A 9,786-nucleotide genomic window follows, 5' to 3' on the forward strand; every position below is an offset into this window, starting at 1 on the left:
CAAAGCAATGGTGTTCCCAAACCCAATCAATCAATTATAAGCATGCACAACACTTAAAATTTATTCACAACTCAGTGATCTTACTTTATCAACTCTAGCGATCCTACTACGTCAAATTTGGCTAACATGCCTCGTCATTCTGGCCAACTTACTTATAAAATCATCAATTTGGAAAACCTTTGTAACACCCCAAACCCGTGACCGTCACCGGATTTGACCATGTGGTGTTACCGGGCTTACTTCCCTTATTTCTCTCTTGGAAATATTTAATTGCTGTTCCAGGCAGGCTAGCTAACTGCATCACTGTCGCCTTAAAAATCATATCTCGAGTTTCAAAACTTGGAAACTGATTCCGTAAATTTTTCCTGAATTTAGACTCATATATCTATCCATGGATTTATTTCTAGAATTTTTGGTCGGGCCAATTGGTACAGTTTATTAGTTAAAGTCACCCATGTTACAGGGGTCGACTACACTGACCTCCGCGCGTTACAACTTGAATATCTCTCTGTACAGGGATTTAATACTGGTTCTGTTTGTTTCTAATGAAACTAGACTCAAAATTGAATCTACACATATAAGGCATGACTTCTAATTCTTTCTGGATAATTTATAGTAAATTTTCAAATTCGCGATAGGGGACCCAGAAACCGTTCTGGCCCTGTCTCACGAGAACTTTAATATCCCTCAGTATACTGCTCATATGGTCGTTTCGTTTCATCCATATAAAAATAGATTCATCAAGGTTCAATTTCATAATTTATTCACTATTTAATTCTACTTCTACTATGTTTAGTGATTTTTCAATCTCATCTCACTGCTGCTGTCCGCAATAGCAGTTACTGCAGAGACTATGCCAATTTCATGAATCTTTCCTTGGCCTTACTAATCATCCATCATACATGACACAAATTATGGCCACCTTATCAAAATTAAAGTTTCTAAGACTCGTGGCTATAGGTTCTCGCATCCCACTCAACGACTACATAGGCCATTTTCACATGGCTTAAAGTTTACAACCCACAGTTCACAAAACATAATAGCCTATACATGCCAAATGTTCTTCAACTACGAAGACAATACCAAAAGATTTCCAGCCGGTGTGATGACTTCAACCACGGTTCCGAAAGCACGCAAACAATATGAGTCCAAGAGACCTAAAATGGGTGACAAGAAAACACCGAATGAGTTTATAACTCAAGAAGTCATAAGCATTCAACAACCATCCATTAATAAAGTTACCACAACATGAAACAATAAACGAGGCTAGGTACTCATCCATATCAAAACTATACCATAATTCCTCGGACCTTTCGGTTCAATCTCATACCAAGTCATACATCCACATTTCATATTCTATACAATGAGATATTTGAGGCATTTTTACACACCAACTCATTCACACCACAATCATACAATTGCAATCATCACATAGATTTAAAGCTTACCAAGCTCAACCCCGAGCATGATCATATTTCCTATTCGTCATGAGCTCAAGGTACTTACCCGATCCGCTGTCCATACTCAACTCGATGGAGACACACCCTCCATATAATTGTTCGATCGGAGATATATATATATATATATATATATATATATATAGTACGCACACACAGTGCTTAATACTCGATTTCGCACACTCAGTGCCATGCGATTTAAGCCCGCACACATAGTGCCATACCCTTCGAGCTCGCACACTTAGTGCCATATATTTCCAGCATGCACACTTAGTGCCATATATTTCCAGCATGCACACTTAGTGCCAATCTCGTCACCGTACACATGTATTGCCCACACACTTAGTGCCGAAAGCAAACTTTCTACACATTTCACTATTTCTTTTACATTCAACAAATGTCATCATTCCATACACATACATTTTCATTTATATATGTATATCATCCCATTAAACACAATTGCATAGATTTTACAATCATTTAAGCAATATCAAATATGTGCTTGATGACTTACCTCGGATGTTGTCGCACGTTTTCAACGGCTATTCAATTACTTTGTCTTTCCCCTTGTCCAACTTTGATCCTTTGAGTTCTTGAGCTAGTTCACACAAATTTAACTTATTAAAACCTCATTATGCTAGCTTATGGCCGAATATGACAAGGAGTTTAAATGGTCATATGGCCACCCTTTAGCTTGAATACACAATGGTCATGCACATTTTATATTACATCAAGCAATTCAATACAATTCATTCAAGCATCAAGGAAAAGCTAAGGCCATCAATAGGCTACCTAAGGCCGAATATACACATCAACATATGTATTCGTTCATGTGGCCGAACATACACATCCATGTTAAGGCCGATTTCCACACTTGATACATTCTACAAGTAAGGTCGCTTGTATCGACTTAACACCAATTTGATTCAAGTTCACAACTAGGCTAATATGCACATATACACTAGTAAATCAAACACTAACATTTGTACTTCACCTTACTAGCACTTCTCATTCAAATGACATGAACAACGAACATAGTTTCCTTTTATTTCCTACCATGGCCGAATGCCATACAACACCATACCATGCATCATTACAAGCTTTACTTTTAGCATGCAAATAACATCCACAAATCCACCTTAGCTGAACCTTAACTCATCTTCATGCCTCACCACCACAACATCAAACATCAAACATCAATGATACCAAGAAGACAACACCCATGGCCGAATATCATCCCCATTTCATGGTAAAGGTTTAGACCATGGGTTAGGTGGAACTCAAACTATCAACTAAAAACATGCATGAATCTCATGGATAACTTCAACATACCTTAGTCTAGCAAACTCCCATGGCTGATTTTCTCAAGCTTTCCCCCTTCTTCCCTTTCTTCTATTCGGCCAAGAAAACCAAAGGATGAACAACCACTTTTTTTTCTTTCTTTCTTTGTTTTGTTTCTCTCATGTACGGCAAAAGGGGAAGCATCCACACTCATTTTTTTCATTTCTTTACCCATGCTCTTATTTTATTATTTCTAACATCCACCACTAGCAAAACATGTTTAAGACATGTTTTCTTTTGCCCATCTTCATTACCATGGCCGGCCACTTCCTTTTCTTTGGGTAAATTGACATGCAAAACCATTCTTTTGCATGCATATACTATTAGACCATTGAAAGATTAGCCTATCACCTTTCAACAATGTTTCATATAAGTCCATTTTAATAAATTCACATAGAAATGATCAAATTAATGCATGCAACTTTCACACATGCATTTACTAACATCATAAACATATAATATAACTTTTAATTACTTATAAGACTCGGTTTAGTGGTCCCGACACCACTTTCCGACTAGGGTCAAATTAGGGATGTCACAACTCTCCCCCACTTAAGAAATTTTCGTCCCCGAAAATCTTACCTAAATAAGCTCTGGTATCGCTCTTTCATAGAGTCCTCAAGCTCCCAAGTGGCTTCTTCAATTCCGTGTTTATGCCACAACACCTTCACTAGGGATTTTCTTATTGCGCAACTCTTTCACTTCACGCATCATAATGCGAACTGGTTCCTCTTCATAGCTCAAATTAGGCTGAATCTCAATCTCGGACGGAGCGATCACGTGCGATGGATCAGACCTATATCGTCGAAGCATCGAGACATGGAAAACGTTGTGGATCCTTTCAAGCTCAGGGGGTAAAATTAATCGATATACGACTAGCCCAACTCGTTCGGATACTTCATATGGCCCGATGAACCTCGGACTCAATTTGCCCTTACGACCAAATCTAAGCACCTTCTTCCAAGGTGAAACTTTGAGAAAGACCTTGTCTCCAACCTGATATTTAATATCTTTTCTTTTCAAATCCGCATATGACTTTTGGCGATCCGAAGCAGCTTTCAAACTATCACGAATTACTCGAACTTTTTGCTCGGCATCCTTAACTAAATCAACCCCGAAGATTTTTCCTTCACTAAGTTCAGTCCAGAATAATGGGGTACGACATTTACGACCGTATAAAGCCTCGTAAGGCGCCATCTTAAGACTTGATTGATAGCTATTGTTGTAAGCGAATTCAACCAAAGGTAAATACCGTTCCCATGAACCACTAAACTCAAGGATGCAACATCTCAACATATCCTCGAGTATTTGAATTATCCGTTCGGATTGACCATCGATTTGGGGGTGAAAAGCAGTGCTAAAATGCAGCTTGGTACCCAAAGCCTCTTGCAATTTCTTCCAAAATCGTGATGTAAATCTTGGGTCTCTATCCAACACGATAGAAATAGGCGCCCCATGCAATCGAATAATTTGGGAGACGTATAATTCTGCCAATTTATCAAGCGAAAAATCCGTGCGAACAGGAATAAAATGAGCAGACTTGGTCAGTCTATCAACAATGACCCAGATCGCATCCTTCTTACTCGCTGACAATGGCAGTCCGGATACAAAGTCCATGATGACTCGATCCCATTTCCACTCGGGTATCGTGATTGGCTGAAGTAATCCCGATGGTACTTGATGTTCCGCTTTCGCTTGTTGACATATCAGACACCTTGAAACAAATTCAGAAATGTCTCGTTTCATACCGGGCCACCAAAATTGGCGTTTCAGGTCATTGTACATTTTAGTACTACCCGGGTGGATTGACATTCGACTACTGTGAGTGTCGTTCAAAATCATTGAAACGAGTTTCGAATTCCTTGGAATACATAATCGACCCTTGAACGTCAAGCAATCATGGTCGTCAATCTGAAATTTCGATTCCTTATTCGAAACACATTAGGCTCGCTTAGCGACCAATTCGGCGTCGACCTTCTGAGATTCAAGTACTTGATGAATCAATAACGGTTTGGTCTCTAATTCGACTACTAGCATCTCATCGGTGAAACGGATAGATGAGCGTCCATCGCTCTCAAAGTAAACAGTGCCTTGCGACTTAAAGCATCAGCCACCACGTTGGCCTTTTCCGGGTGATAATCAATGATGAGTTCATAGTCTTTCAACAACTCAAGCCAACGTCTTTGTCGCAGGTTTAAATCTCTCTGAGTCATCAAATATTTTAGACTCTTGTGGTCCGAATAAATGTGACACCTTTCTCCAAACAAGTAATGCCGCCATATCTTCAAGGCGAACACTATGGCTGCTAGTTCAAGGTCATGGGTCGGATAGTTTCTCTCATGCGGCTTTAGTTGTCTCGACGCATAGGCCACAACTCGCCCTTCTTACATCAATACGCAACCCAACCCAAGTAGGGATGTGTCACTATAAATGACAAACTCTTTGCCCGATTCGGGTTGCACTAGAATTGGGGCTTCAGTCAAACAAGTTTTCAGTTGATCGAAACTTTTCGACATTTCTCCGTCCATTCGAACTTAACATCCTTTTGGAGTAGCCGTCATTGGCGTGGCTATCGTCGAGAAACCTTTACAAATCGTCGGTAATAACCGCAAGCCCCAAAAAGCTCCTAACTTCAAGAATATTCCTTGAGGTTTCCAATCGACTATGGTCAAATTTTGTTCGAGTCCACCGACACCCGATCGGACACCACATGCCCCAAAAGCTAACCTCTCTCAACCAAAATTCACATTTATTGAACTTTGCGTATAATCGCTTATCTCGTAAGATTTGCAACACTAGCCTCGGTGTTCAAGATGTTCGGTTTCATCTCTCGAATAGACCAAGATGTCATCGATAAATACAACTACAAACCGGTCCAAGTATGGCCTGAAAATCCTATTCATTAAATCCATAAATACCGCAGGGGCATTAGTGAGCCCAAACGGCATCACCAAGAATTCGTAGTGACCGTACCTAGTTTTAAAAGCGGTTTTGGGTATGTCCGATTCTCGGACCCTCAACTGATAATACCCGACCTCAAATCTATCTTTGAAAACACTGAGGCTCCCTTTAATTGATCAAACAAATCGTCAATTCGTGGCAATGGATATTTATTCTTTATCGTCACTTTATTAAGTTGACGATAGTCGATGCACAACCTCATGGTTCCGTCCTTCTTTTTCACAAACAATACTGGTGCGCCCCATGGAGAAAAACTCGGTCGAGTGAAACCTCTATCCGTCAATTCTTGCAATTGAACCTTCAATTCCTTTAATTCCGTTAATGCCATACGATACGGGGCTATTGAAATCGGCGTAGTACCCGGTACAACTTCGATGCCGAATTCCACTTCTCGAACCGGTGGCAATCCCGGTAACTCCTCAGGAAAAACATCTGAATACTCACAAACCACTGGTACCGATTCGAGTTTCCTTTCCGTCTCTTTACTTTCAAGCACATACGCAAGGTATGTTTCACACCCCTTTTTCATATGTCTCCGAGCGGTCATAGAAGATATTATCGCTGGCGCTCCTTTTAAATCAGTAGACTCGACTCGGACTACCTCATTATTTGCACTCCTCAAATCAATGGTTTTCCTTTTGCAGTCCACCACTGCATCATGTACGGTCAGCCAATCCATACCAAGAATAACATCGAATTCATCAAATGGTAGAAGCATTAGATCGGTAGGAAAACAGATTCTCGAATTATTAGGGGCATCTCTTGCACACTTTATCAACGAAATACGTATTGACCCAAAGGGTTTGACACTGAATTACGAACTCGAGAGACTCAACAGTAGAGTCTTATTGGATGCTAAGGTTTCACATACATATGAATGAGTAGAGCGGGTCAATCAATGTAATCACACTAGTATCAAAGAGAGTAAAAGTACCAAGGATAACGTCGGGGAGGATGCCTCCTCTCGTGCGGGATGGCATATGCTCTAGCAGAGCACGGTCTCGGATCGAACAGCCGTGATCGGTGGCTCCTCTTTGATTACCACCCCTACCTCCTCGAAATCCTCGGGGTCTACCTTTAGCCGTCAGCCCACTAGATCTTGCACCTTGCATCTTATTCTTCTCATCTAGCTCCGTGCAATCTCTAATGAAGTGGTCCTTCAACCACATCCGTAATGAGTCTTGTTAACGGACTTACCCCAACATTCACCTAGGTGTCGTCTTCCACATTGGGGCATTCAGTCTCTCTTGACGATTATTGCCCCCACTAGCTACCAATGTAGCTCGGGAGTCCGTCAATGGTCGGGCTCTGATGGAAATTCCCGCAGTCGCCCCCGACTTACTAGTGTCCTCCTTGAACTTCTTTACCGCCGAGAACGGAGCTTTACTCGCCGATCTTTTACGATAATCTCTTGCTTCAAATTCAGCCTTCTTCTTTTCCTTTCCAAGTTCTTCCGCCTTGCAGGCTCGTTCGACTAATGTTACGAACTCCTTTATCTCCATTAACTCCCAACCTAACCTCTAACACACCATAGATTTACAGTATAAAAATCTGCTAAGTTATTATAATGCAAGAGAATGTCATAATAACATGTATGAAATATAGAACATGCAACACATCAAATCTACGTAAAGAGGAAGGTTCTCGTGTCAACAAACAATAATGACTTTAGGGTTCACATATTCGAACAAAAATACACAAGTACTTAGAACTTAATATTAAGGTCCACACAACAACATAAGTTTGCATAATAACATACAATATGGGTTCGTATATAGTACTTTGCAACAAGAAAGGTCATACCTTCAAGGGTTCGCTTACTTTAACTGGGTTCACAAACAAGTAGGGCTTTCACCAATAAGGGTTCGCATGCAATTCGAGGTCACAAACACATAGGGGTCACATGCATGGATATCTCGTATCAAAAATTGGCTCCATAAGGGGTTAAGTCATACTTAGTCAAAATTTAAAGAACATAACATGGTACGCACAAAAGGAAGGATAATGAAAGTTAAGTCTTTATACATTTTAAAGGTGTTCAACATAATCAAACAAACAAGTATTTAACTCCATGGTTCGTGAATTTGAAAAATAGAATAAGTCTAAAGAAAAATTGGGTTCTATATCGGTGAAGTCATCTAATATAACAATTTTATTCCCAATAAAATAACCACATCACCTTTTCTTAGGGTTCATTGGTACCCATCTTGATTAGCCTCGCTTTGGATCAATCACCTCGCCACTGCCTATCGCAATTTACTTACATGTGAAGTAAGAGAGGAGTGGGTGAGTTCATTGAAAACTCAGTGAATATACATGAAACATTATAATATGCTTAAAATACGAAGTTAAAAACAAAAACTTAGTCTGAAACCCATTTTGCCACTGCCATTTTGCGAGCTGGTCTCGCTGTGAAGGGGTGAAACCTAATTTGTAATTATCTGTTTGTCAGAAAAACATATAAGTTTCCAAAATAGTTCCACATGTACTTGTACAACACATTTCATGTTCTCATAAATTTAATTTAAAAAGTTGACTTGTTTTTGTTTAGAAAATAGAAAACATAATCACAAACTTGACATGTCCTTGTGATTGTTCATGTTCTTATTCTTATACTTTTCTTATACACTTGAAAAAAAAACATGTTCTTATACTTGTCATATCTGTTGGACATATAGATCTCTTTATATCGCCTCATTTGTAACCCAAAGAGTCCTTAATATGTCCTATAAGTGTAGCATTAAGTTAAACACTCTCCTGCACACCAATATGTCCCTTTGAATGGAGCATAGCTCGACATTCCTTTATCTCTTCACGTGTCTCAGGGCCTCAACTCTCAAATAAAAAAACTTATAGTTGAATACTCACAATCCTATGGTATGCCAATATATCCAACATAGGGCTCACATAAGGAGCTTGTATAAAAAAATACTTGTTTACGTAGAACTCGCATAGAAAACTTCCAAAAACACAGTTTGTAAAATCATGCTGTTTAAAACATATCTTTAAAAAAAAAAATCACGTACCTTGAAAATAGAGTTTATAGAAAAACTTACTTGTAACACTCCTAACTCGTATCCATCACCGAAACAAGGTTACAGAGAATTATCAGGGTTTACGAATCAATCAGATAGAAATTTTGAACTTTTTATTACACATCAATATTCATAATAAAACTAATCAAAAATCACATATATTGCCCCTTAAACGAGCCCTCAAGATCTGAAAAATATATTAGAAACATGTAGGGATTAAATTGGATAATCAAAGAATTTTTCAGAAATATTTAAAATTTTCAACACTGCAGGGATCACACGGTCATGTGGCTAGGCCGTGTGACTCACACGGCCAGGAGACATGCCCGTGTCTCAAGTCGTGTAGGCATTCGAAATAAAGACACATGATCGTGTCTTAGCCTATGTCCGTGCCCGTATAACTCTCTGACCTGGGTCACACGACCAAGTCACACGCTCATGTGCTAGGCCATATGAGCATATGAACTTGCACTCTTTAAAAGATGTAGGGGACAGATGGCTATGTCACCTGGCCGTGTGTCACACACGGCTAAGAAACACTCCTATATGAATGAAAACAGGTCATTTTACAAGCCTTATTTCTCACCCAATTTAGTGTCAAGCTACAATCATCATTTTGCATATTCAACTACTATTTTACCTTTCATCATTCAACCACAAATCAGTTCAGACATCAACATTATAAGGCAAATTATGCACCAACCAAATACTAAAATACAAGCCAAATAAGTGGCTAGTTTAAAAAAAAACACATATAAGCCAACATTTAGCCAAAATAACCTAAACATGCCATTGTAACCAAAATCAAACATCTATAAATGCCGATAGAATCGATGGATAGTGTGATATATCTCTGATAAGCTTCCAACCTGATCTAGTTTTCAATAATCTGAAAAATAAAGGAAAACAATATGTAAGCAATGATTGCTTAGTAAGCTGTATAAACTTTAATCATATTAATTCATTTCATTATGAAATTTATACTTATCAAG

This window comes from Gossypium arboreum, chromosome 10 (genome assembly GCF_025698485.1).
Source record: "Gossypium arboreum isolate Shixiya-1 chromosome 10, ASM2569848v2, whole genome shotgun sequence".
NCBI classification, from domain to species: domain Eukaryota; kingdom Viridiplantae; phylum Streptophyta; class Magnoliopsida; order Malvales; family Malvaceae; genus Gossypium; species Gossypium arboreum.